At 41.5% G+C, this 18840-nt stretch overlaps 1 protein-coding gene across 11 annotated transcripts in view; it reads right to left on the reverse strand.

The window, feature by feature from the left end:
• Positions 1-18840, reverse strand: part of Ppfibp1 (PPFIA binding protein 1) — a 152190-nt gene extending 133350 nt beyond the window's left edge. For 5 of the 11 annotated variants that reach the window (XM_028891653.2, XM_037203976.1, XM_037203974.1 and 2 more), the window contains exon 1: positions 18682-18840. The gene's annotated coding sequence lies outside the window, so the exon portion shown is untranslated. The remainder of the gene's footprint in view (positions 1-18681) is intronic. The other 6 variants (XM_037203978.1, XM_037203977.1, XM_037203975.1 and 3 more) reach the window with 2 other exon arrangements.

The raw sequence follows: 18840 nt of genomic DNA on the forward strand, positions 1-18840 counted from the left end.
CACAAACCATGACAGAACGTTTCAGAAATTTGCTGAATACAACTAGCTTCTGGAAATGCCAGGAAGCAGGGCTGACTTTATCTTTTGGCAAGGGAGCTCTGTTATGGTTTGAATCTGGAATGTCCCCAACAGGCTCATGCTTTAAAGACTTGGTCCTCTGCTGGTTTGACTATTCTGGGGACACTGTAGAACTCTGGGGATGTGGGCAACTCGGAGTAAGCCTTGGAAGGCTCTATCTGTCTGATCTAGTCTAGCTCTCTACTTCCTGGCCACCATGTGAGGAGCTTGACCACACTCCCACAGCCCCGGAGCCTCCCTGCCATGAAGGACCAAATGCTTAGAAACCATGGACCACAACAAATCTCTTCCCTTAAATGGCTTCTGCTGGGTGTTTGTCACAGTGACAAGAAAAGCAACGAGAACAGACTCATAAATCCCAACCTCAGCCATGACTAAAGTATCGTAGCAGGGGTTGAATGTCAGTAGGAGACAAAATCTCCTCCATTTGCCCTCCACTCTTGTTTCTTAAAAGGTTCTAAGTTGAGATTTTCTGCTTGTTTGCCTTGTGTGATGATGAGCTACCAGTTTGTAAGTGTAACATAAATTAAGTGTTTCAGAAAATACTGTATTTACATACATACAAGATTAATATTCTGATCATGCAGTAATTCAAGCTTGGGAAAAGTACTCAATTTGGAGTCAGTCACTTCATAAATACAGAAGCTAGGCCTTACTATACCACAATCAGGCAAAAATATCACCAAGTAACGTGTGAACTTCCAAGAAGCTACAGACCTGCTGTTTAATAATTAACAAAAGGGTTATGATCTCTCCCTCCATTCGGCTACAGGGTCCAAACTTTCTGACCTTGCAAATAAAGTGTCTTGCCACATACTACATTTGTGTTTGTTTCCTTTCCAATTGGATAGACTCCTTGGGACAATCCAATGGACACAGCATAGCTCCATTCAACACCCACTTTAGGGCTTCTAGTGAACCCAATTAGGATATATGCTGGCAATCTAGGTTTAAAGTGTTGTGCTGAGGACACCACAGGTTCCCTCAAAAGTCTTATGAAGGCTGAAATTTGAAAATTACTTGTCAGGTGGCCATTCAATTGAAAACTACAAATGTTTGACAGTCAGCTCAGATCCCTTTCTGAACACCAATCCAAGCTGGTCAACAACCACAAGAGGTAAGTGATGCACAGGAGAACAGCACAGTCACACGTCAGTACAGCAAGACCTAACACAACTAACAATGTGCACCATGAACTGTTACTACTCCAAAGCTGGCACCACGTAGTTCACCCTCAAACCCCAGCAGACTCCCCCTGCTAAGCTACCTAACAAGAACAGCTCTATCTTAAGTCTACACTGAGCTTTGAACATCATTACAACCTTTACTAACAAGCACAATGCTTGGGGCTGATACTGATGACAAGCTAGGAATTTTTGTATCCTCAAGAGAGCAGACAGAGGAGGGATTGTACTGCCTTATACAGGAAGCTGCACCTTCTTTCAGAAAACCCCAAGAGACTGCCTGGGATCCATACAGGCTCCAGTCCAGTTAAGGATATGGGATGAAAGGAGACTTGTCAGAACCAGTTGAAGGGAAAGCAGTGTCTATTCTAACTACCAGAGGATTGCAGTCAGGAGGTTTCAAGGAGAAGTAGACTTCCTATGAAAACTTGGCCTAACCTTACATTTCTGCCTAATGATTTTCTGTATCTCACATCTGATCTCATTTTTGAGCCTGACAGCCTTCTCTATTAAAGCTGTCCTGGTATTATTATACTTACTCTACAACTGGCAGTATGATTGTCCAAGACCACAAAACTTACCAACATTGGGGTCAAACTATCAGATTATTATCTTATTATCGTTGTTGACATTATAATATAACTACATCATTTCCTCTTTCCTTTCCTCCCTCTGAAGATTCAGGGTTATTATTATAAAATTCTGCCCATTTCTAATTTATCTATGTATTTCTTCAAACTTGTATACAAGTCCCTGAAAGCTTGGTTCCTTTCTACTTCCCTACCTCCCACCTTCATGCTACAGACCAATAGTTCATAAGAAAAAAGACTACTAATGGCACAAAATCCTGGGGCAGCGCCCACATCACCAAAGGAATCCCAATCTCTCTCTCTCTCTCTCTCTCTCTCTCTCTCTCTCTCTCTCTCTCTCTCTCTCTGTGTGTGTGTGTGTGTGTGTGTGTGTGTGTGTGTGTGTACCTCTCTCTCTGTCTGACTCTAAATAACCTAGACTTTCTGTTGTTGATACAAACCACAACTTCAAAAGTACAGCTGACAGAGGTTGAAAGGGTCAAATTCACCAGCATTGAACTTCACTCACTAATTCACTTCTTGTCAAATGCATATATGTGGAAGAAAGTAGAAAAAGAGTTTTACACAGTTCACAGACTTCTTAGCAATAGTAATTATTCTTAGAAAAGACTGTCCCTGGTCATTAGATGTTGCCTGCTGTTATTTGAGGCACTTGCGGGATTTTATTCATGCCAAGTTGGCAATCTTTTTCTGCAAGGAAAGATGCTGGGGCAGAAGTCAGAAAGGAATCTTCATGCTGTCAACAGAGTCAGAGGATCTTTCAGCCTCGGGTAGGGTATATCACACAGCTCAGGCAAACACTAATGAAAGCTAATCACTCCATTTACTCCATCAGCCAACCAGCCAACAAGACACAAGACACCTGGCAAAACTCCCTGTGTTCCTGCAGGTACCACCCTGCCTTGTTTCAAAGGGCTGGAGCCAAAATGACTTCAAGTGGCCAGCACAGAGCACCTGCTGGATTTCTAACTCAGGATCATGAAACACTCTCTCCAGTCCTTTGAGCCCATCAATTAACCGTCAAATCAGCATCAGTTTTATTCGGCCATTCTCTCCTCACCAATATCAACTTGCCTCACTGTTACCTCCACCTCTGTCCCCAAATGTCCACATTGACTTCCAATCAAGAAATCAGGCAGCAAGCCTGGAATTTTAGAGAAACAATTCCTATTGATCATAAAGTTGAACATAGCATTTTACAATGTCCTAGACTCAGTCTGCAGAACACTAGACATGTAAGGGAACATAGAAATCACATCAATTTATATAATCACTGACGCTTACTGTACCCATGTCTTACATAAGGAATATGCACATCCTAAATTATATTAAAATTCTAATTTATGAATTTATATAAGTAATATAAAGGAAAATTTCCCATCTTCTCTCCATTCTTACAAAGATGCAAGAAAGGAGGTGGAACACTGTAGGAACAGATCCAAGTTCCCAGAACAAAATCTCAGATGCCAGTCATCAACCCAGGGAGCACTTTGCTCATGAATACAACCCATCTACTATTACAATACTAAGCTGATTTACTGTTCAAGTGCAGCCACAAGGCTGGAGAGGTTGTTCTTTCAGAGGACCGAGGTTTGATTCCCAGCAAACACATGGCAGCTCACAATTGTCTGTAACTCCAGTTTCAGGGGATCCAATGCCCTCTTCTGTCTGGACTCTTTGAACACCAAGATGCATGTAGTACACAGACATGCATGCAGGCAAAACATCCACACACATAAAACAATAAATCTTTTTTTAAAGATTTATTTTATTATGTAAACAGTGTTCTTTGTGCAAGTTTGCCATATGCCAGAAGAGGGCATCAGATCTCATTATAGATGGTTGTGAGCCACCATGTGGTTGCTGGGAATTGAACTCAGGACTTCTGCAAGAGCAGACAGCACTCTTAACCTCTGAGCCATCTCTCCAGCCCCCAACAATAAATCTTTTAAAATATTAAATACAACCATGGCTTCAGGGACCAAAAATAAATAAATAAAACATGAAGTTAGAAAACATTTTTTAAAGAAGATTCCCAATGAATGTCTTTCTTTAACTCTGGAGAATAAAGACTATATTGGATTAGAATTCTAAAAGCATTTAACTACTTGGCTTAATTTATTAAAATGTCAAAGCCTCAACAAATAGGAGAAGTTAAATGGCAAGATAACCTCACGCTGAATTTGTCAGGCAGAAATGACTTCCTATAGTGATGGTCTCATCACATCACAAGGGCTTAGCAAAGTACCAAACCAATTTGACTTTTAAATGGCATGAAAACTTAAGTTTACTGTTCTCTTGTGAGATATTTACCAACTTTGTCTTTTCCCATTATTCTGTTTATAAAAGATGGACAAGTAACAACTCTTTAAAGAATGCTAAAAATCTGTGTTATGTGCAAAGGAATGATTGAGCTATTGCCCTTCACAAGAGCTGTGTTCTTCACATGAACAGACAAAACATGCTTTGCTTTAGCTGTGAGCACAGTCTTCAGCTGGTGATTCATCATGAAATTCTCTAAGCAGAAAGACCTGAAAGAAGCAGGTGACTTACTCAAAACAGAAAAGAAAACATAGTGAATGAGGAAATTTTCTCACATCAAAATATTTGTATTTTTTCATTTCAAAAAATTCAAAGTAGGTTTACCAGTTATTCTAAAACTTTTGAACAAAAAAATAAAAGTTGTATATTTGGTTTCAAACTAGGACATAATCATTACTCAACTCCTACAGCAAATGTGCTGGATATTATGCTAGGCATTTCAATTTAACCCAACAGTCCTATGAGGTAAAGATATTTCATCCTACTGATGAGAAGCCAGAGCTCAGGGTGAATAAGAAACAGAGCCACAGTCCTAAGACAAGAGTATGCTGGGATTCTATCCAAAGTACATCTGATTCCAAAACCTAAAATATTTGATGCTACACTCTTCCTAGTAGCTCCACCAAGAACTTCTGAGCCCAAATTACAATGATGGGATTGTTCTTAAATGGAACAGATCAGCCCTGGAGTCAGAAGCTCTCTGTTATGATGCCTCCATTGAGTGGTGGTTTCCTCCCAAATTAATGGAGATGAAAATGATATTTAACCTCATAACATTGAGGTGAGAAGCAACTATAAAAGCCACAGTGAAAGGCCTTGCCAAAACAAGGCTGAGTGTTCCATAAGTATTATCTTCCTCTATAAGTTTGGGTTGGTACAGCTAACAAGCAACTGAATGCAGGTCCATGGCCTGGTTAAGACTAGACAACAGAGCCTGAAGGGATAAGGGCTCAGGCATGGATGAGACCTGTCACAGTCCCCATTCTGTCTATCTTCCTATAAACAAACAAAAAACATAAAAATTGATTGTGGGCCAACTCTATACCTAGACAACAGAGCCTGAAGGGATAAGGGCTCAGGCATGGATGAGACCTGTCACAGTCCCCATTCTGTCTATCTTCCTATAAACAAACAAAAAACATAAAAATTGATTGTGGGCCAACTCTATACCAGAGGAGGCCAACAGCTGCTGATCATAGTTAATCAGCCTTGAGTAAAGTCTTCCTGCCTTCAGTAAACTCACTTCCACCCAGAGGCAAGGGAAATCAGCATCAAAAGCAATCAAGCAAACCTTGAAACAGTAAGAGCCTCATCTTCTCTTGCCAACTTTCCCTTTTGTATTCTCCATATGTACATGAAGGCTTTTACCCCAGGACACAGTTGGCACATAGACACCTGAGGTCAATTCTCCTTAGAAAACAGTAGTCATCTACTTTAACATATAATTTTAAACACTGGTTATATCAAATGGTGACTTGCAGAGCAAAAAGAGTTCATTTTAACATTGACAGAGGCAAACTGAAGATCTCAGGTAGCAAATAATAAATTAAGGACTGGAGAGATGACTTTGCAGTTAAGAGCATATACTGCTCTTGCAGAGGACCACAGTTCATTTACCAGCACCTCACAGCCATCTGTAACTCCAGATCAACCCAACATCTCCTTTTTAGCCTCCTCAGGCAACTGCATGCTCGCATGTGCCTGAAAACCACACACATATATAAAATATAAATAAAATCATTTAAAAATTAAAATTAAAAATAGACAAAATGGGTGAAGAGCATGATGCCATTAGTCATATATGCACATTTGATCTCATTAATAGCAAACACATAGAAAAGAAAAAGTATCTTTTCTCTTTTAAAATGCCCCAAATATTATCAAAGTGAGACTATCACTCTGCTAATGGGAACAAAAACAGCTAATTCTGGCTAATTACAGCAATGTTACTCAGGATGTGCACACATCCAAACCCTTCAATGCAGCTTCCATCCCATGAAAATGGAACAGATACGAAACTCAGAAAATGCTGACAGTACAAATGTTCATCAAAGCTGAAAACAAGCAACTTGTCCACAATATCTAGAACATCATACAGTCCTGAGAACTGTGTTTTCAGATACTTCAGAAATACAAATAAAACGTTGATTTTCTTTTTCTTTTCTTTTTTTTTTGGGGGGGGGGCTGTTTGCTTTGTTGTTGTTGTTTTTTAAGATAGGGTTTCTCTGTGTCGCCCTGGCTGTACTGGAACTTGCTTTGCTGGCCTCGAATCCACCTGCCTTTGCCTCCCAAACCCAAGAAGCACACTCTACGTGGCAGGACTACAGGTGACTCTGGCTTTTAGTCTTGTTTTTAATTTTCCTTCCTGGATTTTTCAGGATTTTATTTTAATTTTGGATACACATGGGGAGGGGCGCATTTAAAGTATATGTGCCACATATGTGCAGCGCAGGGCCCAGAGGCCAGAAGAGGGTACCAGATCCCCTGGAACTGGAGTTACAGGCATTTATGAACTGCCCAATGTGGGCACTGGAAACCAAACTGAGATCCTCTGAAAGAACAGCAAGTGCTCTTAACCCATCTCTCCAGCTCCTGATGACATTTTGAAAAATGGGTCTTCATTATATTTTTTTCTATACTACTCAAATCTATAAGGTACATTCATTACTTATGCGATTACAAAAAAAGTAAGTAAATAATAATTTCAAGTATAACTACATAATGAACAATAGATGGAAAGCCGAAGGCGCTCACATTTCTGCAGGTAGCAAGTAAGTTACAGTTAAGGCCACATCAGGAAGACAGCCACTCTGTACTGAACTGGGCCTAGCACAACATTAGGCTTCCTGGTGTCGGAACAAAAGCTGCATGTCCCACATATCAAAACATATTTTGGAAATTCATAAACTGAAACCTTTTCTACCAGGGGACTTATGCCAGCACACCAAAATTATCTCTACAAAACAAACTAGTTGGGCAGGAAGTTTACTAGGAACACCCTAAAAACTAATAATTGTTTTTACAGCTCTGAATAACACAGCCAGCTCATGTTGGTACACAGTGTAACATAAACAAATCATGTCCAGTGAGTCTGTCTGCTTCTGAACAGGACAGTGTGAAGCTCAGAGCACATGGCTTTGGCTTGGCAACAGTCATAAAATTAACTCTTACGAGGTTCGCCCTCTAAAGGTTGGTCTTGAGGTCTCTGAGATGGTTTTCTCACAGCAACTGATAACTACAGCAACTTTTGTGCTCCCTATCTTGTTTCATCTTCATGACAGACATCTGGGGCCAGGAAAGGCTTCGTCAGGAGGGCTGTCTGTCCTCTGTGGGATTCCTAGGCACATACATCTCTGGACCCTACCACAAGATTCAGTGGCACTCCCTCCCACCCCCAGGTTGTGACATAGAAAACGTCTCCTGACATCATCAAATGTCTCCTTTGAGTCAGAATCAGCTCCACTGCAAGCTGCTGCTACAGAAGCATACACCATTATTGCCCTCACTTGACAAATGGGCAAGTGAAGCGATGATCCCCAATTCTGTACTCCATGTGCCTCCAGGTAGGATGCCTCTCTCACATATCCTGCCTACTGAATCATCTTTCTACCCTCCATGGAGCCAATAGTGGACCTTAGCACATGCTGGTGCTAACTCTGAGAAACCTTATCCTCGTCACATATTTATTTACTTCCTACTAGGGTCTTAGCAAAAATGTCATGGTCTTCAACTAGCATATAATCTACTTAAAAAAGTAAGACACATCCAGATATAAACCCTTTGGAGAGTCTATCTTGAAGAAAACTCTTCTCTCCTCTGTAAAAACAGAAGCAATGCTTACGTGGCTCTCATAATTAGCTGAGATGGCACAAATGAAGTTCTTATTGTAAAGCACAATTTAAGAAACAACTACATACCAAATGAACAGCAATAAACAAGCCTGGCATTAGGAGACTCAAAGTATCAAATGAGTTAGGCTGGACAACCTCAACTCCTCCCTTACATAGCAGCTGTGCATTTAAAATCTACAATGTAGGTTACCTGATTCCTTGTAGAGTTCTTTGGCTGGGCTCTGAAGGGAAGATGGATTTAAGCAAGAAAAGCAATAAGGAAGAGGGCTCATACCTGTCAAGCACGCCAGAGGTGAGTCGTTCTGCACAGGGGCAGGAAAGACAAGCTTGGAAAGAGATCAAGATCAGGTGATGGGACACGGTGTCACAGTGAGACAACAGCCAGGCAAAATCTAAGAATTTTTTTTTCCTAAAAAAATAAACAAGGGTTGCTACAAAGCACATCCTCAACTTCCATAATGAATGTCTCAGAATAAAAGATGTGCATTCTGACTTTTAGGCAAGAATTCACAGGAAACACAAATGCTTAAAGCTGTGTGACTGAAGGTAAAGTCAATCTGCCATAATTATATACTCCATGTATATAATTTTTTATATATATTCTTTATCTCAGAGTCCAATTCACCTTGCTCTTCTGCTCATCTTTCACCAAAGCCCACAGGAGCCAGATCTTTTCTAAATCTTAACTTCAGTAAGTAAAAGTTCCTAGGAAAAAATGCTGGCTAAAATTTCTTAAAGACTGTGCAGGCCACATCATACCTATCTCCATGCAATCTCTACCTCAGGTTTACCTGTATGAGAATCCTGATGTAAGCCAGAGCCAAAAAGACAGGAAACAGATGCAGCATGAACACTCTGGGCAAGGGACGATTCCCACCCCAGGCAAACAGAAAACAGTGTGAGATTTCATCATGCTACTAAGAATGGCACACAATTTGAAACTTAAAAACTGTTTATTTCTGGAATCTTTGATTTAATACAGCTGGTCCATGTCTGACTGCTGATAACCCATACAGCAAAATACTAAACGAATCATGAAGGGACATCATTGCGCCACACTCTTCATTACTGGACTGCTTTAGTCTTCAGCTCCATCATCCTGACATCATCACCACAACAAATCTGAAATACCACAACCCGATGTCTTTCCAGCAAAAGCTCTGACTGGAAGTAACTAGTTAAAATGAAGACCAGCAGCAACCTTATCGAAACTAGTATCTAATGTAATGGCCTCTGTGTCACAGCCTCTCCCTGTAAAGCACTTCCGGGTGCATTGGTAGCTTTAACAGCTATTTCCCACCCCTTAGAATGCTCAAGTTTCCAAGAAGCTAGCCTGGGAACCATTAAGCCATTAAGTCTGGTTGTCTAAAAATTCCTTCTTCAAACAACCCGTTTTCCTTTGTCTGGTTTTTTTTGTTCTTTTCTTTTTTTTTCTCCCCACCACTTTCCACTTCAATAAATTAACTGACTGCCTCAAGACACATCCTGGTAAATATGTCACTTTGTATTGTTTAGATGAGAGATTTCTGTCATTATTTCAAGTTTTTTCCTCTTGACCAGTAATCCCTAGAGCCAGTTCCTCTGGAGCCAGAGCGACTGTCTATGGATTTCCTTTCACTGCTTCCTACTCTATTGAAGACGGCCTGCAGAGAATCTAGTCAACACTTAACCCTTCCCATAATAGTTTTTTCCATTTCTCTGAGTGCTTCCTTCCACCCCACCTAAACAAGAGTTTTCTAGAATTCAAAATTAACCCACCACCCTCCACCCCATTTTGTTCCTCTCCCTTCCTTCTCCCCATGCCTGGTACACACTCACTCCTTGATCACACTTTCTCCAACCCCAGCTACCATGTCACGCCTCTCCCATCAACTCCTTGAGGCAACAGACAAAATGATCACCTGCAGCTCATCACTTTCCATGACCCTCAGTGTTCTACCCTCTGGATTCCTTCTCTCTTGTGCTACTCAAACTGCTCTCTGTGAGTTCACAAAAAGCCCTGGCAGGCTCCCCTGTTTCCCCTTGCAATGAGTCTGCTGCCTGAGATGCTATGAACAATTCCAACGCAGGGTTCACCCCTTTCTTTGGCCACCATTTCTTTATGGTTCCTGCTCTACCTCCCTGGGTAGCTTTTCTTTTGCCTGACCACTCCTAAATGTCACATGTTCCCTGAATGTTGTGTACTTGCTTCTCTTTATTTTACCTACTTTTCTTTGGGAGTTCATCTACTCTTAGTTCATCTTATATGACAGTTCTATGGAGATGACTATCAACCTAGGAATTTGCTCACACTGCAAACTTAAATTTCTAATTTTTGTTTAAAATCATGTGGATAATATCAACTCACAATTCTTTTTTAAAAGATGTATTTATTTGTTCGTATGTCTGTCTATGTGAGTATGGACATGTGTTTATGCAGGTGTGTACACATGCAGAGACCAGAAGGGGGCATCAAATATACCCTCTATCACTTGCCACCTCTCCACCCATGCCTACCTTTGAGGTAGGGGTCTCCCCTGAACCTGGGGCTCATATTTCTTGGCTGGACTGGAAGCCACAAAGCCACAGCAATCCTTCTGTCTCAGCCTCTCTCAGAGCTGGGGTTACAGGCATTTGCAGAGATGCCTGGCCTGTTATGTGGATGCTAATATGCAAATTCCAGTCTTTGTGGTTTGAGAACAAGCACTCTTAACCACAGAGCCATTTCTCCAGCCCCCACCTAACAATGCTTAAAAGCCTTTAGTATACTACTTACAGAGCCAAACCAGAGGCAAGAATACGGCCTCAAACTCTACCTACCTGACATTAGTCACTAACCATCAGCCTGATTTATAGCATGGTCCCCCATCCCCACCCAAGCCCAGCTCATACAATCTGCATGACCTTGACGAAGTTGCTGAAACTCTCTCTCTCAGTGCCTCTGAGTCCTTGTATGTAAGGTACACATAATAGCAATACTTTCTTCTAGAGCAAATGCAGGGATTAAGTTAGAGCATTTAAGGTGTTTACAAGTGTTTACTGCATAGCAAGAGCTAGGTAAGCACTAGCAACTCTCACTGATAATATTATTCACCTAAAAACCTAGTGAGATGGTTATGTTATTAATTTATGCAGTGAGAACACAAAGGTTGATGATAATGTATGAATCATAGTGCAATCTCGAATTCTAAAAAATCAAACTTAACTCATCATATTTCCCATTAAAATTCCACTTTTCCTTACAGCTCTTCTTGGTTAAGGGTCATCTACTCTCTGTGGTCCCATTTTCACTTACACATCTAGTGATAACCCAACATATTATTTCCAAACCCTTTATAACACCCTCTTCCACACCTTAAAAAAAAAAAATCCCCAAGTAGGAGTAGCTTGTCAGATATTCGATGGAATAATAACAATATCTGTCATCAATCCAGGGCAGGTTGTTTGCCAAGAATAAAGCTATTAGTGTTTCACAGACATTACCATACTTAATCCTCATAACCACCCAACTACTCCCAGTTCACAAGCAATTTAATTAACCCAAATCACATAGCTAGTCAAGACAAGGGATTCGAATCTACAATCATCTGGCTCCAGAGCCCACACCCTTCATTCCTGTAGGGTGTGTCTAATGAAATTTTCATAAGCATATCCTTTACTTTCTCAGAGTTGGAAAGCAGACTTCTGGGTGTTCTGGTTTAGGAAGTGGAACTGAGATGAGCGCTAAAGGAACAAGTAGACAGACAAGAAACTGCAGTTATAATGCTGACATACCACCCAACCACTCCACCTAGGTTAACTGAGAACCTACTTGGAGTAAAACTACTGAGTTACTCAGCTCCCATTCTTCAGGGTCCCTACAACATGTTCCTTTCAAAACAGCTAACATCTTTCATTATAGCTAACATCTTTTCTTAGAAATCTATATGCCAAATATGCCAGTGGCAGTCAAGAGATGGGCAAATGAAATTTAATACAGCAGATCCAGAATACCATTTACTTCTCATCCTCCAATTAACTTCCCAACCTGCCTTTCTAACCCCTTAAGCTTTCTATCTTCAGTGCCATTTTTATTTTGATTCCTTATTTCTAATGATTTCTAATTCTTGCAAAAAATAGCAACAAAAAAAATCAATACTACCACTTTACAGATAGGAAAACTAAAGTTGGGAGAGCTTAGTGACTTGCCAATATTAATCTGCTATAAACAACAAGGCAAGACATCTAATTGAGTGCCTGTGGACCTCACACAGAACAATCTCTTTTAATTATTAAAAGAATAAGCTGGTTTCTAATCCAAACTCAGTTAAAACCACAAGTGGCTTCAAGTCACCAACCCCTACATGGTAATGTGAAGGGTATGTCATTCTAGAGAACCAAAGTCCCTAAGAAAAAATGATCAAGAACCTTAATTCTGTGTTTCAACACCTTCTCCGTTGCGCAGTTACACTCTGATGAAGGTAGGGGACGGGAGAATATGAAAGTTTGACAAAAACATCCAAGCAGCTGATCTGAAGGAAACAGTGAGACCAAAGTAACTTCACCCATGTGTCCCAGCAGACTCACAGGTTCAACCAGATAGTTTTCTGATTCATCACTACTTCCCTTTCCATCCCCCTCTCCACCTCAGCCCACAGCTAACTTAGAGGACAACCCACAGGCTCACAGACTCTCCCATCATTCATAAGAGAAAGTAGAGTATGTTCAAATTTTACTTCAAACAAAATTCGATGAGTCAGCATCTTAGAAAAAGATAATGGTTGCAGGGGTGTTCTTTGTTCAACTTCACGTATGCTTCGAAGTTATTACATGATTAAAAACAACAACAAAAACAGGCCATTAAAGTTCTTCCTGTTTTCATGTTCTAAATGAAGTAAATTCAATAAAATTTTCCTACTAAAAAACCCATGCAACTCTGTAGTAATGAGATAACATTTATACAAAGTTGTAAAGCTGGAGATATGAGTGACAGCAAAAACAATGTAAGAAAATTTATTATATTGCATCCTGTCTGCCTGAAGGATTTGATCGCTTCTCTATGCATAAAATCTGGTCACTGAGAACAGTATCTTTTTTAATATTTTTATTTTATGCCTTGACAATTTCAGACATGTATACAATATACCTTGGTCAAATCCACCACTACTCTACTCCCCTTTCCTTCTTCTCTGGGAAACCCTCCATATACACACATCCTTCTCTCCCTCTCGTGTGTGTGTGTGTGTGTGTGTGTGTGTGTGTGTGTGTGTGTGTGTGTGTGCAGCCCAGCTTTAGGGCCATCCATTGGAGCAACCTAAAGAGGCCACACCCCCAAAGGAAATGGACTCTTGCTTCCCTTGCAGGCTATAGTTCCTCAGCTAAGAGTGAGGCCTCATGAGCCCTTCCCCCTGAAAGCACCATCTTTAATCTCATTTTCATCTCAAGTTTGCCCCGTTATCAAAAACATGTGCACTATGAATAGCATACCTGCTTTCCTGAAGATGTGTGCTTTACATCAAAGGCTTGATTAATTAGAGAACAGGTAAAACTACCCCATTCACATTCAAGCTAATAGGGTGCCCATGAAATTTACAGCAAACCCCAAACATTACAGTGTCTGATCTTCCCCCTACATACTCCATTCCTGAGCTATGAGTCTTTGCCATAATAACTGGTCCTCTATGTACCTTAAATTCATACAATCCCTGCATTCATGGCCGTTTTCAGGTGTCACGCCGTACAGAAAGCACTAAATGGTCTGTCTATTCTCAACTCCTTAAACTTGCCAACAAAAACAAAGACATGTGTGTGGGCTGATCAAAATGTGAGTCATACCACGTTCCAGTGAGACACATAAGCCCAGTGCAGTCACAAACTGTGACAACAAACCCACCTGGTCCATTCAAGAGTCCAAACCCACATTTCAGAAATAGAAGCTGTCCAATGCATAGACTACTCCGCATTTAACTCAGACCCTCCCTTCTTATTCTGAAACTACTTAATAAGCATGTAAACATAAATCTTTTCAGAGAGGCCAATTTTTAATCTAAAAGCCAACTGTTCGGTATTTCAGTTCCTTCAAAGTGGAAAATGAAACAGAAAAGGAACCCTCACCACTTTGCTTTCTAACGATATAATTACTGCATATCAAAGAATGCAAAAAAAATTAGAAGTCTTTGAATTCTGTAGGGTGGGTTAATTCAGTTTAGGTTTTGTTTCTTGTTTTTTAGCCATGAGCCTTATTTAATGAAGCATTAATCTCCGTGATATATGTGACAAAGCTGCGGGGGTTTCATAGGCAATGGGTTCTGACACGCACTGCGATAAATCTGAGGAATAAGTAATAGAACAGATGAGGGAATTATATAAGCCCACAGAAGTTTTTGGACAGTTTGATAATTGATTTAATCATAATTTTATGAACTTTTAGTTGCACCAAAATGCTGGCCAGGGGACACTTTGCTTTATTTCTAAACACCACCCAGCACCAAAACTGAGCTTTAACCTTAATAACCTTGTATCTCTCATTTAAACCTGTTTGACAGTGGTTTTTAAAAATTAGAATCGTGGGGCATGAGAGATAGCTCAGCTTGATCTCTAGCAGCCAAATGACAGCTCATAAATGTCTGTAACTCCAGTCCGAGGTGCTCCAATGCCTTCTTTGGGCCTTCAAGGATATTGGGCATGTGGTATATAGACATACGTGCAGGCAAAACATCTGTTCACTTTAAATAAAAATGTGAACACACACATACACACAAAAGAAAAGAAATCAAGACACAAACCCAAGTACAAATAGATATGCAGTCATTAACTCATCCACTCATTGTTTTGTAAAGGTAATTCAAAGCAGGACAGAGACATGTAACATCATTGAAAACACAGTGTTAAATAAGGTTTTTCTTCAGTTTAAGCTTGAAAATTAAGCTATTTAGAATATATGTACCTTAAAAATTGGAGATGAAAACCTCAAAAACTCAACTTTAATATAACAATTTGTCAGCATAATTAACCATAAAACAATCCATGGATATAAAAGATTTTTAGGAGCTGGAGAGATGGCACAGTGGTTAAGAGCACTGGCTGCCCTTCCAGAGGTTCCCAGCAACCACATGGCAGCTCACAACTATCTGTATCCAGCTCCAAGTAATTAGACACCCTCACACAGACATACATGCAGGCAAAACACCAATGCACATAAAATAAAAATAAATAAATCATTAAAAAAAAGAGATTTTTAAAGAAGTCAGTCAGCTGGTCAGCAACAGGAGAAAATGACCTTGTTCTGATTTGTCCCCTGCTGGTACAATGAGTGACAGAAAGACTGCATAAACTATTACTGGTGCTGCCTCAATGAACTTGTTCTCAAGAACAGTCCAAGACAGCTTTCAGGTTGGGCATCATTCAGTTGGAATTAGATCGCAGCCTAGACTTCAAGTTTCTTGTCCAGCGATGCCAACTGCCTCTTATTTTTAATGTAGCTATTAGAACAGTAACAGGGGCTGGAGAGATGGCTCAGCGGTTAAGAGTACTGGCTGCTCTTCCAGAGGTCCTGAGTTCAATTCCCAGCAACCACATGTTGGCTCACCACCATCCATAATGAACAGTAACAGTTGTTTGTCAAAAGGAATTGAATCAAAACCTAATCTCACCTTTCTCAATTAATTTATATATATTTTTTAACAACTCTCATTTAATCTTCCTTGTATATTTATTTATTTAGCGTGTGTGTCCCACATATGTTACAAGGAGCTGAGGCTGGAAGACAATTTGGGGGACTCAGTTCTCTCCTTCTGCCATTCTGGGTTCCAGAGACTAGATCTGGCAGCAAGGGTTTAACAATAGTCTGTAATTCAAGTTCCAGGGTTTCTGACACCCTCTTTGGGGCTCCTTGGGCACTGCACAGCATGGGGTGCACATACATGCATACAGGCAATAAGCTCATACATATGAAATAAGAAATGAAAGTACCATGCTTTATTATACCCCATCTGCCCTCATAAACATGACTGAAAAAGAGAAATAGTATTTCAAATTAAGTATGTACAGTAACTGTTATTACTCAAAAAAAGTTGTTTTAAAACTTGTCAAGAAATAATATATATTATATACATATAATATATATACACATTATAAAGATATTTTTTGCTTGATTTGTGTGGTTTTGGGGGTTCCCTCTTTTAGCTGCATGCTGTTGTCTGAATACTGTAATCAACCATGGCTACACAATGCTCACCTTAACATCCATAGGAACTCCATATCTCTTTCCTAATAAAAGAAAAGAGCACTAGAAAATATAATATGTTTTATATACTTTCATTGAACATACACCAAAATGTTATCCAATATTATTGCTGGGCTATTAGTTATTTCTATGTTTAGTCCAAAAACTCAGCCAAAATTAAAATGTTCTGATCCTGTAAAGCACATACTCCCTTTTCAAAAAGCCTGTTCTTGCTGGCACACATACATACATACATACACACACACACACACACACTTAATGCCAGAGGGAGCAAGAAGATCAAAAGTTCAGGGCCAGCCTCGGCTACATGGTGAGAGCCTGTCTCAATGAAGAAAGAGGGGAGTGTGGAGATCCTGGTCAAAAAGTCTGCTCTCCAAATACCCTGTGCTATTACATTATTCCAGGAACTGAGAACAATACTGACCAAGTTTTTCTGAAAACAAAGCAAACAAAACACAAATGCCCTTTCCAGGTTTGACTACAGAGATAACTTTTAAATTCCATCTTTAAAGTCCTCTATCCCCCCCACTTCCTGATTTGGGTTTACTAGATTCTTGCCCAGCTCCTGGAAATGCCCTTTAGGTCAGAGTTGGGGATGCAGCTTTTGACTAACAATGAGGCCCACTCCTACTTCCTCCAGACTTGGCAAGGGAGAATCCTCTCTGCTGAGGAACTGCAGCCCTGAGAGGGGAAACTAGATCCACTCACAAGACCCAGCTAGGTGCTTTCTTTTTCTTGCTCTAAGCGCTTGAAACACTGATAGAGACAGCGTTAGAATCAGTGTGTTCAGAGTTAATTTTCCCCCAGAAAGCCAATCACACTCAGTGACCCATGCACAGAAAAACCTCCCAGCAAGAAAAGGGGTTTGAAACAAGAATAATAAAAATAAATAATAAAAATCAGAATCCTACCAAAGACAATTGCTTTTTCTATTTAACAGACTTTTTGAGTTCCCTTTGCACTGCTCTCAATTCTTACTGGAAGCAAGGGTTTGTTTTTGTCCCACATGTTGGAAAAAGTCATATTCTTATTATTAAGAGTTTGTATACTAAGCCTTCCACTACATTTCCCTGTTAAAACTCCTTTCCCAACCCATGTGGTGACACAGGCTTTTAATCCCAGCACTCAGGAAGCAGAGGCAGATATATTTCTGTGAGTTCCAGGCCTGACTGATCTACACAGTGAGTTTCAGGCCAGCCAGAGCTATAGTGAGACTCTGCTTTAAAAGTAATAAAATAAAATTTAAACTCCTTTCTCTAAAAAATGAACTCTGAAAACACACCTAACAGCCTTCATTCAACCTTTTCTCAAGAAGCCCCAGGCCAGATCTAAAGGTCAGCAGTCTTCGTAACCACTCTGGTGTATACACAGCAACAGTTTTAGAATTGTGCCCCAAGAAACCAGTTTTCCCACAAACGGTGAATACACCTCAAGTGAATTTCTCAGATCCTGACTGGTCTATGTAAAAGAATATCTTACATTGACGTGTAAGAATAACGTCGATATTCTTTCACTTAAGCAATATATAGTAGGGTGTTAGGAAACTGGGAAAAAAATATAACGATTTCTCTTTACTTTCTGGGGATGATGATTCACAAAAATCTGTGGCATTTTTAAATATTCTTCACTCCTATCCACAACCGCACATGCACTTCCCTGCTGGTTCTGTAAGAGTGTAGGAGACTGGGTTCAAGCACACATCCCTGGTGGGCATTCTCTAATAACGCGGGAAACTGAGATTCAGGGTCCGAGCGCACTTTCCAAGACTGGAGTTCTGTGGTATTACATAGGGAACAGGGAATCCGGGGTTCCGCTACAGCTCTGACTGGAATCTGTGGCATATCGGAGGGAGTGGGGGGTGCGGGGTCCCACTCCAGTTCCCTGACTGGAGTCTGGTGTGGAGGAGACTGTGGGGTGTGGGGTCCCAGCACACTTCCCTGACTGGAGTCTGTGGTGTGGTGGGGAGGAGTCTGGGGTGTGAGTCTGGCGTCGTTGGGAGCCCACGGTGTGAGACCGTGCACACGTCCCTGACTGGAGTCTGTGGTGTGGAGGGGAGACCGACCGGGTGAGCGCTGGGAGCACACTTCCGTGACCGGAGTCTGTGGAGGGGAGTCCCAGGTGTGAGCTGGGAGCACACTGCCCCGACTGGAGACTGTGGTGTGGAGGGGAGACCGGGTGTGAGCTGGGAGCACCCTGCCCCGACTGGAGACTGTGGTGTGGAGGGGAGACCGGGTGTGAGCACATTTTCCTGGAGTCTGTGGTGGGGAGTCCCGGGGCGTGGGCTCGGAGCACCCTGCCCCGACTGGAGTTCTGAGCTGTGGGGGAGTCGGGATGCAGCGGCCGCGGACCGGGACGAGCCCTTCCTGTCACCCCGAGGCTGCCCCCCACTCCCTGAAGCGGGGGTCCCCGGGGACGCGAGCGCGGCTCGCCGGAGGAACCGCCCGCGGGCTTACCTGGGGCGGAGGGCCGCCGAGCGCCACAAGTTGCGGTCCCGCCTCCCGGCGCCGGCGCGGCTGCCAGATCGCTGCTCCCGCGGCGCTCGCCCCGCGCCCTACACGGCGACAGGAGCCCGGGCCGGAGCACGGGGCCGGGCTGACATCACCGCCGCCCAG

The sequence above is a fragment of the Peromyscus leucopus genome, chromosome 3, assembly GCF_004664715.2.
Source record: "Peromyscus leucopus breed LL Stock chromosome 3, UCI_PerLeu_2.1, whole genome shotgun sequence".
Lineage (NCBI taxonomy): Eukaryota > Metazoa > Chordata > Mammalia > Rodentia > Cricetidae > Peromyscus > Peromyscus leucopus.